The sequence below is a fragment of the Marmota monax genome, unplaced genomic scaffold (assembly GCF_021218885.2).
Source record: "Marmota monax isolate L192 unplaced genomic scaffold, Marmota_monax_Labrador192_F-V1.1 WCK01_AAM20220418_F8-fsc00005, whole genome shotgun sequence".
NCBI lineage: Eukaryota > Metazoa > Chordata > Mammalia > Rodentia > Sciuridae > Marmota > Marmota monax.
The window spans coordinates 26,927,243-26,947,493 of NW_026692254.1; positions in this window are offsets into that span (position 1 = coordinate 26,927,243).

The window sequence follows — 20,251 nt, forward strand, 5'->3', positions numbered from 1 at the left end:
CTGGGGATTGAACCCAGAGGGACATTACCACTGACTTACATTTCCAACCCTTTTAATTAAAAAATTTTTTTTAGTTGTTTATGGACCTTTATTTTATTCATTTATTTACATGTGGTGCTGAGAATCAAACCCAGTGCTTTACATGTGTGAGGCAAGCGCTCTACCACTGAGACACAACCCCAGCCCCACTTCTTTGTTTTTTTAAATCTTTTTATTTTGAAGCACATTCCCACTAAGTTGCTTAGGGCCACGCTAAATTGCTGAGGCTGGCCTCGGAACTGAGATTTTCCTGCCTCAGCCTCCCAAGGAACTGACATTACTATTTTTTTTTCCCAAATAAAGTCTTATGTGGAGACTTGATTTACATTAAGCTTTTCCAGTTAGAGAAGACAATGGGCAAGGCCAATGCCAACTTGTGACTTCCACCAACCATGCCAGGCGTTGAAAGAACTTCACTAGAACCTCAAGGCTCCGTGAATCAGCCTAAAAACCACAACTGTAGCTCCAACTGCTCATTTTATAAATGAGAAACTGAGATTCAGAGCAGGGACAAGACTGATCTGAGCTCACAAGGTTAGACTGTGGCAGAACTGGAAATACAAAGTAGACTCCTGGGCTCTGCTCTCACCTCTGTCCATATTTCAGAAGTCCCAGACCAGGGCTGGGGGGCTACTTGACTAGAATTGGAGGCAGATGTGATTATGAGCCCAGTCCGAGAACAGCTGTGGACCCAGCCACATACCCATCCATGGACCCATCTGTGGATGCAGCCCTGTATCCAGCCACAGCCCAGTGTTCACCCAGACCAGGGTCCCAGATGGGCCTCTCTCTTATTCTGTGCTTTGGTTCTTCTTCCATGCTCAGCAGCAAGAGCTTTGCGTTCACTAGAGAGAAGACCAACTCTCCAAACAGGATGAGAGAATTAGAGTGGCTGAGCTGGGCTCTGAAGAAATGGAAAGTCAAGAATGTGTAGGAGCAAGGAAGTCTGTCTGGGAGACCTCAGCCTTTGGAGGCACATGCAAGCAATTTGTGTTTTTGAAAGGAATCACTGAGAGGTTTTAGAAAACTGGTAAGTGACCGAAGAAACACATTTTATGAAAGAAAAATATGTTTACCGCTGAGCAAAGGTGGGGGCGGAGGGAGGGTCTGGGGAATCAGAAAGGATTTAACTAATAAACAGCATCGGGCAGGCCAAGAAGAAAAGAGGGAGAACAGAGAGAGGGAGGGAGGCTCATTTTGATCTGAATCTCCAAAACTGGCACAGTCCGGGGATACTGGCGAGAGACAAGGTTGGGGGGAACCAGGGGTCTCCGCTGTCACTAACCCCCAGCTGTAGATGAGGAATCTGACTCACTCAGCATTGACGCAACCTCCTTGGGGCAGTGTGGCAGGTGTGTGGCCTGAAGGGAGGATGTGGTGTGAGCCCACCCAGAGGATGCTGCCTCTGCGCTTGTTGGAAACAGGGCAAGGCAGGGAAATGCCCTTGACCTTCGACCTAGGAAACCTGGGCTCTGTCCTTGACCCTGCCACACAAAGTATGACTCTGGACAAGTTATGCCAGCTTCCCCTTCTTTATGGCAAGAGGGTTGACTGAGCAGTGCTTTTAAACTTTCTTTAGTGCTCCAAGGGGAGGGGCTGCCCTTGGCCTTGGGGTTGTGACAAATGACCTTTAAATCCAATCAGACAGGGAGGGGTAGAGGGAGCAGCTGTCCCCATGAACCTAGCAAGCTTGGACAACGAGCTCCACAGGGGTGACTGAGCTGAGCCCATTCCTCAGCATTCCTTTGTCAAACCACCAAGGATGTCCTGAGATGGAATTTCTCATCAACTTGGGAAGCGAGGCCCTGAGTGCATTCAGTTTGATTTAGGAAAATATAAGGATATGAGATTCTTGCACCTGGACTTGTGGAGTGAGTCGCACGCTTGTTCCTAAGACTGACTTGCTGTGACACCGCCTCCTGGATGGCCTCCCCACATGACCCTGCTGGGGTCTCTGATAAATGCACACTGCTTCCCTGCAGAGGAGTGAGTGTAGGTGTGGGTCCTTCCCTGCCCCTCTGCTCTCCTGGTCCCTCTAGCCCTGGTGACAAAGGATGCTGGGCTCTGAGTCTTTGCCACTGGGAATAAGAGAGGAAAATAATAGTCTGTACCTTCCTGCTGCCAGTGACCATGAAAGGCCCTGGCCTCCGTGCCTGCAGGCCCTCTATGCACAAGCACGTGCACAGGTGCACGCTTAAAGGAGGCATCCAGATGTTGGTCCCTTCAGGAGCCATGGGACTGGGTGTTGGGCATTCTGAGTGGGGCCCAACTTCTTAGTCCCCCAGGCTGGGCCATGCCTCTGGACTCTTGCTGAGGTGGAGATGGGGAGGAGGGGACTCAGTGTCCAGGGGCCTGGCTGAGACAGCAGTGTATGTGAGGATGGGTGTTTCCAGGCCCAGGGGCAAACATCTGCCCAGGAGCTTCTACAGGGAGGGGAGTCTGGGGCTGTCGGGATCTGTTGATTTGGGATCAGTGGCTCAGACTCTTGAGTGATAGCCCAGCCATCCAGTCACTCTCCCTGCCCATCCCCCCAGCCTCTGTGAACTTGTCTTCTTCCAAATTTTACGGCTGAGTTTTGGTCTGGCCTCAGAATGTTTTGGGTGTGCTTATGCCATGCCGTTGTCTAGGGAGACTGTGTCGAGTAGGACTTATTACAACTTATTACAACTCCAAAACCCCCAAGTCTCTTGAAAAACTGAAAAGAAACTTAAAAATTTAATTCATTTGGCAACACAATTTGACCTGAATTGGACATGAGGTTTTTTTGGGGAAAGGATTGGGGGTAACCAGGGATTGAACTCGGGGTCACTGGACCACTGAGCCACATCCCCAGCTTGATTTTGTATTTTATTTAGAGACAGGGTCTCACTGAGTTGCTTAGTGCCTCGCTGTTGCTGATACTAGCTTTGAACTCAGGATCCTCCTGTCTCAGCCTCCTGAGCTGCTGGGATTACAGACATGCGCCACCACGCTTGGCTTTGTTGAATTTACTTAGTCTGAATGTTCTAAGGAGCAGCTGCAGAATCCTAATGTGTTTGAGTCCAGTGCTTTCAACCCTGGGGTGTTATGGGATGTATAGCGTGTGCGCTGCGTTACTTGTCTGAAAACCAAAGAATTCTGAATTCTGGAGTCCATCTGACCTCGGGGTTTCAGAAAAGGGGATAATGGGTATATTGCTACACCCATGTTACAGATGCAAAAACCAAGGCTCGGTGACCTGAAGTGCCTTTCCCAAGGTTGCATGGCTAGGAAGAGCGCCTCAGCCATGGCTCTTAGGCCTTTCTTGCAAGCCTAACATTTCAGCAAGGCCTGTAGGTAGGAGCCCAGAATCTGAGCAAGGCATCCTGAAAACCCAGGCCAGGCTTTAGGTGCAGAGACCCCTGGCTTCAGGACCACCACCTCCTTCCAAAGCAACCTAGAGCCATATGTGTCCTGGCTAGAGCCATCTCCAGGAGCTGTCATCGGAAGTGGCCCATCCCTACTCAGAGGAGAGCGGAACCTTAGGAAGGGGGCAGATTCAAAGGTGAACAGGGATGTGCCACAAGGTAAGAGCAATACACTGGCAGCCAGAGGATGTGTGAAGCTTGAGTTATTGTGAGTTTCCCCCAATTTTGCCTTAGCATATGACTCTTCCCCATTCGGGAGGAGAGACAGATCCAGAGATACTCCCAGCTGGAGCATCAGGGGGAGCCACAGAATAAAATTAGGATAATGTTGGGCTTTTAAGTTCCAAACCTACCATCCTCGTACAAGTATGGAAAGATCTAGGAGTGGCGCTACCTGGGTGAGATGTCCCTGGCTGGGGAGAAGAAGTTAGAAATGAACAATGAGGTGGAAGCAGAAGGCCCTTCACCATATCCCATGGGATAGGATGGAGACATGGAGGAATGAGAAGCTCCCTTGAGCTGTCTCTGAGAGAGGACAGCACCTGTGGCAGGACTTGAGGGGAAGGTAGCCCTGAAGTTCACCCAGGTCTGGGTGCTGGCTGGGTGGGATTCATAGTCTGAGTGTCCCTGAGTGGCAGGTTCCAGGTACACGGGGGAAGCAAAAGTGTAGCTGGCTTTCCCATGCCGTGAGGGAGGCTGGGAACGGAACCAAGGGAGAAGAGGGGCCTCGTGGGCTTCACCGTCATGACGTGGGACACTACAATGAGGGAGGCACGGAACATTCTTTCAGAGCCCATGGAATGGCCAGGCCACTTGGCCAAGGTTGTTCTGCTACCAGGGGTACTTATGCCTTTCACAGGGTCCTCTCAAAGGGGTCCTGGGAATGGGGACAAGAGCACCTCCCCAGCCCTGTTCTCAGGTAGAGGTGCCCTGTTTCAAAGGAACTCTTGGCTGGGAGGTGACTGCCCACTGGTCTTACAAGCCAGCATCCTGAGCCAACAGCCAGCTTCCTGTCATTAGGGGCTTTGTCACTTTCACTAATAATAACTCCAGGGCAAAAAACTGTAGCAGGAAAGAGAGACACAGAGAAAGCCTTAAGGCTAGAGACTCTCAAAGCTTCTTCAGTACCCCATGGCCAGGACGCTCACTCCACTCATGGAGCTCCCCCTCCATCCAGGTAATGTCAAGGCATCAACCTAATATACAGCCTGCAACCCACTTTCTTCAATCGTGTGTAGACACACAGTCCTTTTAGTCATGCATGTTTATAGGGGTGTCTGTAGATCTTTTCTCGTTTTGTGAACATGAGATTGTGCTAGGGATACTTTTCTGCATCTTGCTTTCCTCTGGCCTCTTATAGATGCACCTTATCCACATTGGCTGGCACTGGCCCCTGTCACTTCCCTCACTTGATCTCATTCCCTGCCTGGCTCAGTGGACATCGAGACCCATCACCCTTCTCTAGATGTCTGGTTACCACTCTGTGAGTCTCAGACCATAGGAGACCACAGCATTGTGACAAGGGATCTTTGTGTCCATGTGACCACTGTGTGTTAGAGTTGGGGTTGACTAATGGTTCTGTAAACTACTAAAAATAAGATAAAGACTGGATGTTTCGCTTATAGAAGTTCATCCTGGTCTCCTAGGGCTCCTGCCACAAAATCGCCACAAACTTGGTGGCGTAAAACAACAGAAATTGATCCTCTCCCATTTCTAGAGGCAGGAAGTGTGGACTCAGGTGTGGACCAGCCTGTGCTCTCTCTGCTATTTCTGCAGGCTGAGGAGGAGGGTCCTTCCCTGCTTCTTGCAGCTTCTGGCAGCTCTTTGATGTCTCTCCACCTCTGTGGGCACACAGCTTGCTTCTCTTTGTTTGCAAAGACCCTGTTTCCACACGAAGTCACATTCTGAGCTTCCCAATAGTAGTAAAATTAAAGGGGGATACTATTCAACCTATGCAATTCTTGTTCAGGTTTTCTAACCCTCCTCCCTGGTGTTCATCCTCAGGTGTGCGATGGTACCGTATGTAGGTGAGCCCTTTGCAAATGAGTGTTCTGTCCATCTGTGCACTTGTGGTGCTCATCCTGACCTTCCCTCACAGTTTGGGTTCTTTCCTCATGTATTTTGTCACTCTTTAAACTGTTGGCTCAGTTTGGCAGGTCTCCTTTTTCCTGGGAGAATTCCTTGCTGCCTGGGTTTTTTGGAGCATCCATCTAGACTACCGGCCCCAGCTGCAGCGTCCTCCAGGACAGAATGCTAGTTCAGGGCGCCTATTTGGTCAACTTCTCAGGTTGGGGGATGCTGGGCCTCAGAGGTCATGTACATTCGGGTCCAACCCTAATGTGAAAGACAGACCCTGGATTTTTATCTCTCCCTGTGGAGTTTTTTTTTTTCCATCCAAAGCTCATGTGGAGACATATCCACAGCGCTTTCCTTTCCTATTGCCAATGGACGTGGTTTTTCTTCTTTTAGCCTTGCCCTGAGACTGCAGACCCATGTGCTCTTGGCTGTGTTGTGTCTACAACTCTTTGCCTTGTGCCCTCCTAAGCACAAAGACCCAGAGCTCCAGTGAGCTGTGCCCAGTTCTCCCTTCTATCTCCCACCATGCATCCCATCCAAGCAGCTATAACATCCTCTCTGCCATTGATGATCCATGAAATCCTAGGGCAAATCATTTCATCTAAAAACGCTTACCCCCTTCCTTTTATTTTTTGTTTCATTAGCCCTGATTTTTTTTTTCTAAGACTTAACTCTAGTATCCCCTCCTCTAGGAAGCCTTCCTGTATTTCACCAGTTCCATCCCCCATTGCTCCCAGACTCACACTTCTGAGTCTTTGCCCTGCTATGAAGCATCATGACATGGGCAGGACATCACCAACTCCATAGTTTTCCCTGAGCATCCTAAGCCAGGGGAGGTGAGAGGCAAGAGGAGGAGATAGGGCCCACCTCCAGGGCCTGAGGACCAGGGAAGACTGATTTTCACTGTCAGAATGATGCTTTGTTGCAGCTATTGAAGGAACAGTCTCTCCATTTGATGTCCACTGTCACTCTGGCTTCTGGGAGGAAAATGGAAGCAGAGGCCACCCAAGGTGGGCAGCCATTTCAGAAGCTAGTTTCATCATCCAGCAGGGTGATGGTGGGCCTCGAACAAGGGAGCTCAGGGATGGAGGGCGGGGGAAGATGGATGAAGTATTTAGGGAGCAAACCTTTCATAAGGCCAGACGTTTGAAGTTCCAAAGAGCAGAAACAACCTCATCTCTCCCAATCCCTTAACCATCTTTGGACCACCCTCTGGGTGCTGCCTGCCCCACCACCCTCAGAGAAGCAAAACACTCAGTGCTCTGTGTAGGAAGACGGCAGACGGAGGCCAAGTTCAGAGCTGTGACCGTGGCTGCTGTCTTATGCCTTCTGTAGCCTCCTTGAGGAGACCCCCCAAATAAATGCATTAATCCTTCCCTTACCTGCGCCTGGCTTATGTGTTTCAAGATGGTTTGAATTTTTTTTCAAAAAAATTCTCTTCCAGGTTGGCCAATCCCAATGAATGGCCACACAGTCCAAGGTGACAAGAGCTCCTTTCACAGGTCCCGGCTGCACTGAGCTGGCCGGGCAGCTGGAGGGAGCACTTCATGAATCAGCTTATGTTAGAAGGTCAGTCACTCAAAGCCGCCTCTGCCCCTGGAAGTCTGATGGAACAGTGAGCAGCATTTGAGGTGATATGTGACAAGGGTGTCTGTATCGTCTTAGTGACAAGGAGTACCCAATCCACCAAGCTGTGATTACTGACTGGAGGTGTTCACTCAGTCAAAATGTACTGTGTCCAGTGTCAGGGACTGTTCCAACCCAGAGGCCCAGTGGTGACTGCAGAGGACAGTGGAAAGTCCAGAGATGGAGGAAGCCAGGTGCAGCGGTACATGCCTGTAATGCCAGGAGACTGAGGCAGGAGGATGGCAAGTTCAAGTCCAGCCTGGGCAGCTTAGTGAGGCCTGTCTCAAAATAAAAAAAGGGCTGAGGATGTAGTTCAGTGGTTAGCACCCCTGGGTTCAATCCCTACTACTGGGGGTTGGGGTAGAGAAGAAGATGAAGAAAAGAAACCTGGTTGAACTTTTTTTTTTTTTTGAGGGGGGGAGGGAGGCGAGAATTGAACCCAGGGTCTCACTCCTGCCTTGTTCACTTTTAACCCAATGTCTCCCAAAAGTACGAGGGTCTGGAACCCCTCTGTATTGGAAAGCCTGTTACTATCCTATGAGATTTGCATGATGAAGAACATAATTTCTCAAACTATCAGTGCTTATTTTCCATCTGTCATAAATCTACACTTCTTTTTTTAAATATTTCTACTTGTAGATAACTTTATTTTATTTATTTATTTTTATGTGATGCTGAGGATCAAACCCAGTGCCTCACACATGCCAGGCAAACGCTCTACCACTGAGCCACAACCGCAACCCATAAATCTACACTTCTTTAAAATAAAAATGATTTACCAGAAAAAAATGAAAGACGTGAGCCAGGCACAGTGGCGTATGACTGTCATCCCAGCGGCTCCAGAGGCCGAGGTAGGAGGATCGAAAGCTCAACATCATCCTCAGCAACTTAGCAAGGCCCTAAGCAACTGAGTGATACCCTGTCTCAAAACAAAAAATAATTTTGAAAAAGGGCTAGGGATGTTGCTCAGTGGTTAAACGCCCCTGGGTTCTCTCCTGAGTGCCAAAAACAAAAGAAAGGAAAGATATGCTATGTAAATCCATATTTTGCTATTTTTACTATATAAAAATTACATTTCAAGTCAAGTGTAGTGGTGCACACCTGTAATCCCAGTGGCTCAGGAGGCTGAGTTGGAAGGATCATGAGTTCAAAGCCAGCCTCAGCAACTGCAAGGTGCTAAGCAACTCAGTGAGATCCTATGTCTGAATAAAATATAAAATTGGGCTGGGAAGTGGCTCACTGGTCCAGTGCCCTTGAGTTCAATCCTTAATCCCTCCCCAAAAAATTGCATTTCAAGAATATAACTAGAACAAAATAACATAGAAACAAAGAAAATAATTACATAACCATCCATTTTGCCCATTCAAAGTGTGTGTTAGGATAATAGCTACAGAGAATTGCTATTGCAGTTATATCCATAATCATAATGAAACAGTGGAACTCCTACATATGGTCATTGATTTTCAACAAAGTTGCCAATGCAATCCACTGCAGAAAGAGAAGTCTTTTCAACAAATGTGGCAGGAATAACTGAATATCCATATGGCAAAAAATAAACCTTGCCCTCTATCCCATATCAGATATACAATTCAGCCCAAGATGGATCGTAGGCTAAATGCAACTGTCAAAACAATCAAGCTTCCAGAAGAAATACAGGAGAGTGTATTCATGATTCAAGAGTTGGTAGAGGATACAGCAAGCAATAACCACAAAAGAAAAAAAAATGAATTAGATTTATTAAAATTAAAAACGTCTGCTCATAAAAAGATACTTTTCAGAAAATGAATAGGCAAGTCACAGACTGGAGAAAATTATCTGTAAGCAGAGTCTGGGCTCACACTCAGAGATCACCCTTGTGGTGCCCCCTGTACAAAGGCTTCCAAATAGGCAAGGGGGCTCTGGGGCCACTGTCTTGAGGCCTAGCAATGAGATTATACACCCATCACCATGGTCCTCTTTTCCTTATATGACTCAAGTAGTTTGGGGGTACCTCATCATGTGACCTGATGGGAGGCAACAATTGAGACCTTTGGGGAACGAGGATTACTGCTGTATTCTGCATTATTTAGATTAAACCTTTTCTAGAGAGTTCATTGCAGTCTGGAATGAACACCGTGAAGAAATGGGGAATTCCTTCAGGGGCTGAAAGCAGCAGAAGCAAGGGGCAGGGAGAAGGGAGAAATGTCCAAATTAGACAGAGAGAGGGAGACATAAAGGTACCAAGAATCTGGCAGGGGCTGGATGTGGTGATACACACCTATAATCACAGTAACTTGGGAACTGAGGCAGGAGAATCACAGGTTTGAGGTCAGCCTCTGCCACTTAGGCCTTTGGCAATGTGAGACCCTGTCTCAAAATTAAAAATGTAGAAAGGAGTTGGGATGTAGCTGAATGGCAAGCTATCCTGGGGTTCAAACCCAGTGCCACAATTAAAAAAAGCATTTGGGATGTAGTGGAAAACTATCATTAAGTTGTAATTAGAAAAGTAACAATCAGAAAGTGGCAGATATCCAATCAGGGGTATTCCAAAAAGTGAGAGGGACCTTGGGCTCCAAGCCACTTTGACTGTAACCAGGTCATGTGTCTGTTGTAAGTACAACCTGAGTAAGTCACTTCACTGTGACTGTAGGGAGACAAGGGATCAGGACCCCCATGGGCTGCCTCCATAGGAGATTTAGCCTCTGTGTGCTTCTATTCTAGCAATAGAGGCAGTGACCTTGGCCACACTTGGGAGAAACAGATCACATATGGTGCAATGTAGAGAGGAGCATGTAGTGTCCCCTGGAAACAATCCAGTTACCCAGGCCAGGGCTCAAGAACCCTCCTGCCCTGGAAAAACACTGCATGTGTCAAGAGTCAGAAGGGCAAGGGTGCCAAGCCCCATGTGAGGATCTCCAGGGAGATAAAGGTAGTGATTCCCACAGCTCACGGAAGGGCCACGGGTAAAACTGAAAGAACTGGAACTTGGGGACACTTGGCTGAGCTTAAATGTGAGCAGAGGGATTGTTCTCCCCCAGAAGGCCAAGGTCCAGCCTGCCAGCACCACAGTTATGCAATAGCAGCAGAGAAAGAGGAGCCACCCTTTTCTCTGGCTGTGTCTCAGTCTGCTTTCTGTTCCTGTAACTAAATACTACAGATCAGTTCGTTTATCATGAAAAAAAGGTTTATGCAACCCTCGGTTCTAAAGGCTGGGAAGTTCCAAATTGGGTGGCTGCAACTAGTGAGGTTGTTCTTGCTGATGGGGAATCTGCAGAGGCCCACGGCAGTGCAGGGCATCACAGGGCAAGAGGGACCGTCTCTCTTTCCTTTCTTATATACCCAAATCCCTTTGGATTAGGACCCCACTCTATGGCTTCATTCTACCTGGATCGCCTCCCAGTGGTTCCACTTCAATACCATAGTCTGATTATTTCCCCCCTCTCAGTACCTCACAATGGGGTCAGATTTCGAAGTGAGTTTTACTGTGGACTTGCAAACGAGAGTAGGATGAAAAAGAACTGGACTGACTCCTTGGCCCTATTTTGATTCAGAAATCCTACCACCTTCAAATCTTCTGGAGACAGAGGGGAACCCCGGGGAAGACAAGACACAGACTTCCTGTTGGAACGGCGGGGATGGAGAGAGCTGGGAAAGAATAAGAAGGACGATCGTGATCTTCATTTGCAGAGGTTTGTTGATTTGTGCTTTGTAGGTGAGGAAACAGAGACCTCAGAAAGACCCCAAAGTCGGTCAGTGCTGGCGCCCAACTCACCTGGAGCCCCTGAGATCCGAGCCAGCGCCTTCTCTGCCTCCATCGCTGCCCAGTTCTCATCAGCTCAAAACACAACTCCTTGATTCACTGCCAGACACAGTTTACCAAACAAACAAACAAACAACAACAAAAACCAACCTGCCTCCCTCCTGGTATTATTTTGATTTTTTTCCATTTGCAGTGACAGAGAACGAGGGCTCAGGGAGAACCACTACCATCCTGATCAATGTGGGTGGATGGAGGGCCTCCCTCCATTAGGATCCCTGACCCCCTCCCTGGCAGTCCCAGGCAGCCTTCAGGAAGGGCCAGCATGGGCCAGAGCCCTCAAGCCCCAGACACTGCTGGGAACTTGGCACCTAGGGCTTGTTGGTGGCACATGATGCCTGTACTTCTTCTCTTGTGTTCCAAAGCAAATCAGATCTCTCTGTGTATAGAAATGCAGGAGCTGCCAAGACCCGCAGGGGTGGCTGCGCATTTTCGGGAGTTATACAGAACAGGGAAGTTGAATGTTTTCCTCACACAGCTCCTTCTACCTGCTCGCACTCAGGATGAACTAGCTTCTGCTTTCACATGTTAGAACCCTTAGTTTTAGCTGGTGTACTGGAGAAGTAGCCCTAGGAGACAGGTGAGGATTTGTGGAGTTTTATGCAGAATAAAAACTGGCATAGAAGGAATACCCTGTGCCTATTCTGTACCCCAGCTCTCTTTGTGCATTTATTGTAGCAGTTTGAACAGAACAAAGTGGTGCTAAATACTCCCAAACACATGCAGCTGCACTGCTTAAGCACCCACTATATACTCGGCACTGTTCTAAGCACTTAACATGTATCATCTCATATAATCACCACAATGACCCCAGAAGAGAGGGACAACATTTTCCCCATCTTACAAATGAGGAAATGGAAGCCCAAAGAAGATTAGCAACTTATCTACATCATACAACTGGTAAGAGGCAGAGTAGTCTTCTAGCAGGAATAGCTAAGCCAGAGAGAGATGATTTTTGCTTCTGGGAGCCTCGGAAAAGACCCTCCGTTCTCCAGGGAGCTGACATCCTGGCATGTGTTGGGAAGAAGTGCCTGGGTGAATCATGGCCACAACTGCAAACCTCACATACAAAGACAATGCATACTCAGCCCCTCTGCAGATACAATGGTATCTTACAAGCAATCAGCATCCAGGTCAGACCAGCAAAATTGAATGCAAGGTGAGAGTACCCCCAAATAATGACATTGTAGCCTCTTTCTATGCACTGAGATCTGATTGGGTAATAAGATAGGTCAGGCACTTGGATGGTAGAAAATTTATGCCTCAGAAAAGATCTCATGGAAAACTTCTATGGCTTTGAAATTCTCCAAGCTTGTGATCCTGCAGACATGTCCCTCAAGAGTGAAATGTCACCTCCACTGCTTTGCCTTATAGCCCAACTTTTTGTTCCATTGCTTCACTGTGGAGTGCCCCAGAACCCCATGCACCCTTGGGATAGCCCTTGTAGACATGGTAGAGCCAGCCTGGCCTCTGGGACAACGTGTGGTATAAAGGACTCATGCCAGAGTTATTACTCAAACAAACCACCAATCTGAGGGCTGGAATAGCAGCAATTATTTAAGTATTCTTGGAAACCCTGAAATATTCTTTCTCCTACTTAGTCTGTGCTAACTTTTTCCTCTGGGCTTCTGAACAGACCTGCAATTGTCAGCACAGTCCCCCTCATTTCCTCCTCCCTGCCCCCAACACACACCACAGGCACACAGAAAAGAAACCTATGGGGCAGGGTCTTGGGGTAAGTTTTTAGCAAGCGGGGGATCACAGGGAATTTGAGCCTGCCTCTGTGACATCTATTCCTTGTGGTAGATTCCAGTTTCCCGGCAAGATGCAGCAGGTGGAGGAGCCAATGGTGATGAAGTGGGTAGGTCTGGGGATTGCGGCTGGAGAGAAGGATCCCTCTTCAAACTACTCAATCCCCTGGAAAAGAGACCCAGCAAATGCTGCTAGATAAGTTGCCTTGTGTGTGGATCCAAACAGGGGGCGCCCTGGATTCCCATAGCCAGTAGGCGGCGCCCTTGTGTTTGGACCTAACGTGATGGAGAGATGCTTCCATCTTCAGTGGCCCCTGGTGACCGTAGCTGCCACCTAGAACCAGCTGCTACATAAGACGGAGCCCCACCTCTCCCTCCAACGCCGGCTAAGCGAGGGAGGGCTCGTCTGGCCACTGCCTTCTTGTTCTGTGCATTTTACCTGGGGTCTCTGGTGACATCACTTCCTCCGCCTGGCTCACCCCTTTCCCAGTCATGGAACCCATTGCACCAGAGCTAATTGAAACAAGACGTGGGCTTTCATGTTAAAGTAGCCTTCAGCAGAGATGGAGGGCTGTTTCTGGAAAATGTTAACACTTTCCTGTTGCACGCCAAGCCCTCTTGGAACTGAGCTTCAAACGCAAACCTCATCTGTAAAATGAGGGGGTTGGCCAGTCACAAGGAGCCCTTCTGGCTCCGACAGCTCATGCCACTATGAAAAGAAAACCTAATGGAGCCCTGATTGGAGGAGCCGAGGGCCACTTCTGGTTCACAGTGATGTTGTCACAAATAAAGTGGTTGTGAATCAGTTCTTATTTTAAGCCTTGCAGCTGATACATTAATTTCTACTTTATGGGCCACACTCTCTGCATAAATCCAAGAAAATCACTCAATCAGAGGCTCCACTGACGTCATCAACCACCAGATAGGAGGCCCCAACCTTGCAAACCTAGGCCCAGTGGCTGTTGGAAGACTTGGCCAGGGGTGGAAGGGAGGTTGTTGCTTGGGGCCCTCGGTTTCCATGGAGACCATGTTTCTCCCTCTCCATCCACCTTCTGGAGTCTGGAGTTTGGAGGGCTCCCACCTACCTCTTCTCAGACTTGAATTGAGTGTGTCCAATCTTGAGTCAGGCAAATTCATTGTTCCTGAAGAGATCCTGAAGGCAGCAAAAGCTCCATTTTCTGGAGAGCCAAACAAACTGAATTCTGGGAGTTTGGCCTTCACTGTCATATAATTTTGGTTTGAATGTTTATTGTTTGTTTGTTTTTATTTCTTATGGAATTTTTGCATTTGGGTACAGTCTTCATGAGACCTCCTAAGCTCTTTATTAGGAAAGGGGGGGAAAATCTCTTTTTTAAGACAGAGAGGAGAGAGGCTTATAGTCATTTCAGCTGGGAGGCCAAAACCACGGAATAGAAAAATGTGTTTAGAGGAGACCAGCCAGGAATGAGAGGAACCTCAGTGAAGACCAGCAGCCAGTTTCTAAATTGACAAAGCAAGGCGCTTTGCCTTTCTATCAGTGTGCTCAATGATTTAGGATTCTGGGATCTCCACATTGAACGAAACCTGAGAGGTCACCTCATTCAACCCTGGTGCTGGTCATTTTCCCCTACTTCATCGGGCAGCTGATTCTATGTTCTTTTAACTCAGTTGGAAAACAATCTTAAGTTCTTAGACTGAGCTGGATTTGGCCTCTCTGCAACTAACACCCACCAGTGGCAGGTCTGTTCTCAGGAGGCCCAGGCAGGGGGAAAAAAAAAATTCTAGCCTGAGTGAACTTGGACAACACCCTTGTTACAACTCTTTTAAATATTCAGCAGCAGCCACCATGTCTCTCTCCTCTGACGAGTAATACCCTTGATTCTTATAACCGCTTTTTCTTGATGACATTTCCAGACCCTTCACCATCCTCGCCACTGGTCCCTGGGCATTTTCCAAATTGTCAGCTTCTCTGTTACACTGTGGCAGGGCCCTGGTTTGATAACTTCCTAGTGCTGTGTTGATGGGCTAACAGATGGAGGGACAAGTTTCAAGCCAGAACGGCAAAGCCTCATGCAGATGTCATACCAGAAACTGGCCACGGGAACACATCCTGTTCTGTCATCAGGGATGATCTTTGAGCGATTGACAACCACAGTGGCATGTTGTCTACCATGAGAACTGTAGGTTACATATCCTTGAAATGTGTTTCTAGAAAATCTGAGTACATTTGGAAATTATTCCTTTTCCATTCAACAAATGTTTAGTATTGATCTTCTAAACTCCTACCATTGATCATAGCCAGTCTTTATCATCAACGATAATAAGTAGAATCATCTACAAAAGCTTAACTGGCCCAGGTGTGCTGGTTCTAAGAAACTTTGGAAGAATTCTTCTTATAATCAAAAAAGTGTAGCTATACATGATTTGAGGTAGAAGGAAACTTAGGAAAATTTGACTTTGGATCCCTTGGTTTATGGATAGGCAAACTGGCTCCAGAATTTGTATTATCACTCAGTTGTTCATCTCTCCATCCCCTCAGCTAGTGTACTTCTTGAATAGCTACTATGTGTAAGGTAATGTTGAGGGGCAGCCCAACATGAATAGTAATGCAAAATAAGGGAGGGTAAGAACTTGTTGGTGCATGGATGAAGATTTCTGGTTGAATTATCAAGCTGAGAGAATCCAGTGAGTTAGCACTAGATCCAGAGCCAGAAATCAGATCTGACTCATGGTATGGGGCTCTTTCCAAAGCACCTTGCTGTCAGTACTAAGTGATTAGATGGTACTTGACAGAGCACATGCTCCATTTCAGGGGATCCTATCCAGACAGAATCCTTTTTAGACATTGCAGGTGACATGGCTGTTGCTGAGGAATGTGCTAGCAGTGTAGAATTGATGTTTCACCACTGAAAACACAGTGGATAAGCTAGAGGCAAAAGCCTTCTCAGTTTCTCCCCCAAGGGTGCGGACAGTTCCTTCCCAGACTCCTCAGTCCAGAGGGCCCCTTGCCTATGGTCTTCCAAAATGCTCTCCTGGGATCAGCAGAGAGCCAACCAATTTGTTCTCCTCAGCTTTACTGTTCTTTGTGCTCCACAAGATTCCATAGCAGTAGAGTAGATTGGTTTGGTAGACACTGGGACTAGGAACATATATTTCAGTAGGAATGGGCAGGGGGGTAGACAGAAGTCTAGTAACAGGTACCAAAACATCACCAGATAGGAGTAAGTGCTAGCTTCTACAGCATAGCAGGGTGACTATGTTTCACAGTGACTCATATATTTTGTGAAAAACTAAAAGGGAGGAGTTTGAAGATTCCCAACACAAAGAAATGATACATGTTTAAGGAGAGGAAAATGCTAACTACCCTGATTTGATCATTTCACATTGCGCATATGCATGAAATTATCACATTGTACCCTATAAATTATCACAAAGATCATGTGTCCATGAAAAGGAAAAGAAAAAAAGAAGTGTCCTCCTCCCTTGGTTGCTAGGAAACTATCCACTTCTCTCTGCACCGACTCTACTTTCTCAGCTCCGTCACCATGAACATCCTCAAGGTTCTGCTCTCAGTTCTTTTCTCTCACCTCCACTATCATTGCTATGTATCAGATTTCCAAATCTACATCCCCACCTGGATGAGCTCCAGCTGCAAGCCAGGTGTTTTCCCTTGGCTCTCCTTCCACTGTTCTCAGGCCCAGTCGTCCTTGCCTGAGCCCCAGACTCCTCCAAGCCAAAGCTCCATTTCCTCCACACAACCCCAGCCGGCAGCCTCCCATGGTGGCCATCAGGCAAAACACAGAGATAAAATTTAACCTCCCTTCTTGATTATATAAGTTAGTCATCCAGAAAAAGGCATTGGGGATTTGTCACTCAGATCAGGTTACTTTTATCTATTCATCCCTCCCTCCCTCCATGAATCTATCCTTCAGCACACTCCACTTACTAGCACACTCCACTTACTCTGGGTTGAGGAAATCATGTTCTGGGAAAGCCCAAGCTCGATCCCCCAAGGCCAGGATAATGCCACATCTCAGCTCCGCTGCTGGCGGAGACCTCAGCCACATAAACCAGGCCCTGGGGGATCCCTCAGCCTGGGGGATCTGGCCTCTCGCAGACTGCCCACTTTCCTGTCACCAGTGAGTACAAGAAGATCGTGATCAAAAGCAAGTTCTGAGTTATCAGAGGGCCTTGGTGGGGAGCAAATGGCATTCCTGTTCCCCCCCCCGGAGGGTGGCCTCTCCTGTGTTATATTGAGCCATCACCTTAAATCAGACCCTATTTTTATCACAGAGAGTTGGAAACTCAGGACCCCTGAGAGCAGAGCCCATCCTCACACTATACAGCCCACTCCCAAAGCCCTCCGTCCGTAGCCTCATGTCCCACCACTCCTTGCTCCAAGTGCCAGCATCCAGTCTCCTTCTATGGTTCTTTTCAAAGAGGGGACGGGATGGGGCTCCAAATTGGCTAAACATCTTTACTCTCCTCTACACATAGATTGAATGTCCAGGAGAGAACACCTTTTAGGCAGCATTGAAACACATCCCAAAAGGACCAGGTGTCCATGTCAACTTTTCAGTCTGTCACCTGTTGAATCTATATCCACATTCCTAGGTTCACAGAAAATCTGAACTCAGAGGTCCTCAAACACTAACCAAGGCGGTCCCCCATTTGCAAATGGGAAAACCAAGCCTCAGTGACTTCAGGGTCACTCCGTGAGCTGGCCGCAGAGCTGGAGTTAGCAGCAGGGCCAGCCTGGGACAGGATAGCTACAGCGAGCTAGGTTCTCACTTAGATGGCAGCCGGGACTCTAGGTTTCCTAGTCTCTCAAACTCCAGGTCAGAAGTAGAGCCCAGCATACAGTGTGAGGACAGTGAAACTGGGGGTGAGGACGAAGGTGAAGTAGCAGGGGCTGGCAGCCAGGGGTGGTGGCAAGTCCAGTGGAAGGCACCATGCTTGGCCAAGGAGCCTGGTACCCAGGAGAGACAGGGAATTGCCCAGCAGGTCTTAACTTCATGTTCCCTAACAAGGGCCTGATGGCCTGAGAAGCCAACCAGTTTCTAGGAAGGACCCCTTCCCCTGCCTCTCCGCCTGCTCACGGGGATACCTGGCCAGGATGCAGCTCCTCCATGGGCCCCAGGCTGCTGGAGGCTCAGGCTCCCTGCCTGGGTGTCGCCACTCCTTGTGCCCGGGTGAGCTCAAGACAAGGCTCCTTCTGCCAAGAGCCCTCATGGGTCCAGAAAACCCCAGAGTCCTGAAAAATAAAGAAATGCCATATAGGGTTACAAAAATTGGAGTGCATTTAAAACATTTCCTACAAACAAATTAACACTTACACATACCCCCACCCCCACCCCCACCCCCACACTCACACTAAACATAATGAAACAATCATGCTAGTCACAAAATAGTTCTGGGGATTACTAACTATTCATCCAGAAGCCCCAGGTGATGGGGCCCAGCAATTAACATGAATTAGAGTTGTCAGCTGAAGGGTTCCTCCTGCCCACCTCTGTGGCTGGATGTAATATCCTTTCAAAAGTAGCAACAGGAGCCCAAATGTGAGGCCCTGGGAAAATGCAGAACCTGGGCCAAAAGGCCCCCTTGTGTCCCACTTCAAGCCTCCTGACCAGCTTCTCCCACTAAGTGCACAGCCCCAAGGACACTACCTGAAGGTGAGCAGGGTCCCCTCAGGAAATGGGTCTGACAGGACCACCCTCCCCGCTCCATACACACGGACCCACGCCCTGCACCGACGGGGGCAGGGAGGCAAACCAGGCTGCTCCCCGGACAACACAGGGGCCTGGGGCTGCCTGTGGGCAGTGCAGTCCTGGCTGAATGGGGCCTCTTTATTTCACATACCTGGGAAGGAGTCGTAATCCCTCCCCAGCCACACAGAGCCCCCTCAACCCCGCGGCACAATGCACTGTTCACTCAGCTCAGGAAATCAAATAAATACTCTCTCCCCCAGAAGCCTCACAAGGAGACCTTTTCATGACCAGCCACCGGGAACAGCCTCTCCCTCCACCTGGCCCAGGGGATTCCCATCCCCATTAGCTTTGCCAGAAACTTCCTGGGACTCAGGGTCCACCTGGCCTTGCCTAGCACTGCCTGACCTCTCAGTCATGGCTGCTAGGGACAGTGGCTCTGTGGAAGGGTGGGCCTATTATAGACTCTTTGCACAGAATGTATAATATCCGGGAAAGAAAGGAGGCAAGAGAAGGGACTCTGTGTATTGATTGTATCAAGCAGGCAAAGAGACCCTGGAAGGACACTCCTTCTTGACAGATTAGAGCTGAGGGTCAGGGACACCTAGTCAAGGTCCATCTTGAGACTCCACATCAGCCTTTGGAAGCTCCAGACCAAACTGCCCAGCCAGGGCAGGTTTGGTATCCTCTAACCCTTCTTCTGCCCTGTCCCCAAACTGTCCCATGTCCCTGTGTTTTCAAGAGGATGTCAACCAGCCTTGAAAAGACTTCTCCTGTAGTTTGCCTCACTCCCCCATCACAGCCAAGCCAAATCCTCGGTGGCTCTCCCACAGACCTTCCTGCCTTCCATGGCACAGCTCGGTCTCCTTGGAAGCCCCTGCGGCATACACTCTACTCTCTAATACTATGGGGAACCATGTTCATAAATAGATAACATTTAGTGAAGCCTGACTCTGGGCCAATACTTGTGTGAACTCAAGCATCACCTCCTTCAGGAAGCCTTCCATCACCGTACCCAGCACTGTGACCATCTGTCCAAAGTCCCAGTGCCAAGAACCACAAGGACCTTAACCCTGATTTCTCAATCACTGGTGACTTTCCCAGGAATGGGCCCAAGGGTTAGGTGCATACAGCCACCTCTGTCTCCACCAAGTCACCAAGTGCAGGTAATTTCCCTCACACAGGTGCCTGTGTGGAACTTTGAACTAATGCAAGCTCCAAGTCACAGAGTGCAGCTTTAGGAGCCAGCTCTCAGCTACGAAGCCTGGGCAGGTCATTTCATCATCTATGCCTTGATTTTGGCTTTAGTTGCTTTTCCTTGTTGCTGGTGGTGGTAGTTATTAATTTGGGGTGCAGCAAGTTAATTATATCCTTTAGTTTAGAAAGGGTTAATTATGCCCTGTAGTCCAAGGTTAAGGCAAAGCCCTCCTCTACTTTTATTTATGTTTTCATGGCTTCACTTGACATTCAATAAACTGCACATATGTAAAGTGTGCAATTTGATGAGGTTGGGCAGGTGTATACACCTGAGAAACCATCACCATAATCTAGATGCCCTTCACTGGATGAATGGATAAAAAAATGTGGCATACATACCCAATGGAATATTACTCAGCAATAAAAAGAGAATAAAATCATGGTATTTGCGGGTAAATGGATGACGTTGGAGAAGATAATGCCAAGTGAAGTTAGCCAATCCCCAAAAAACAAATGCCAAATGTTTTCTCTGATATAAGGAGGCTGAATCATAATGGGGTAGGAAGGGAGAGCATGGGAGGATTAGATGAATTCTAGATAGGGAAGAGGGGTGGGAGGGAAAAGGAGGGGGCAGGGGATTAGCAAGGATGGTGGAATGTGATGGGCATCATTATCCAAAGCACATATATGAAG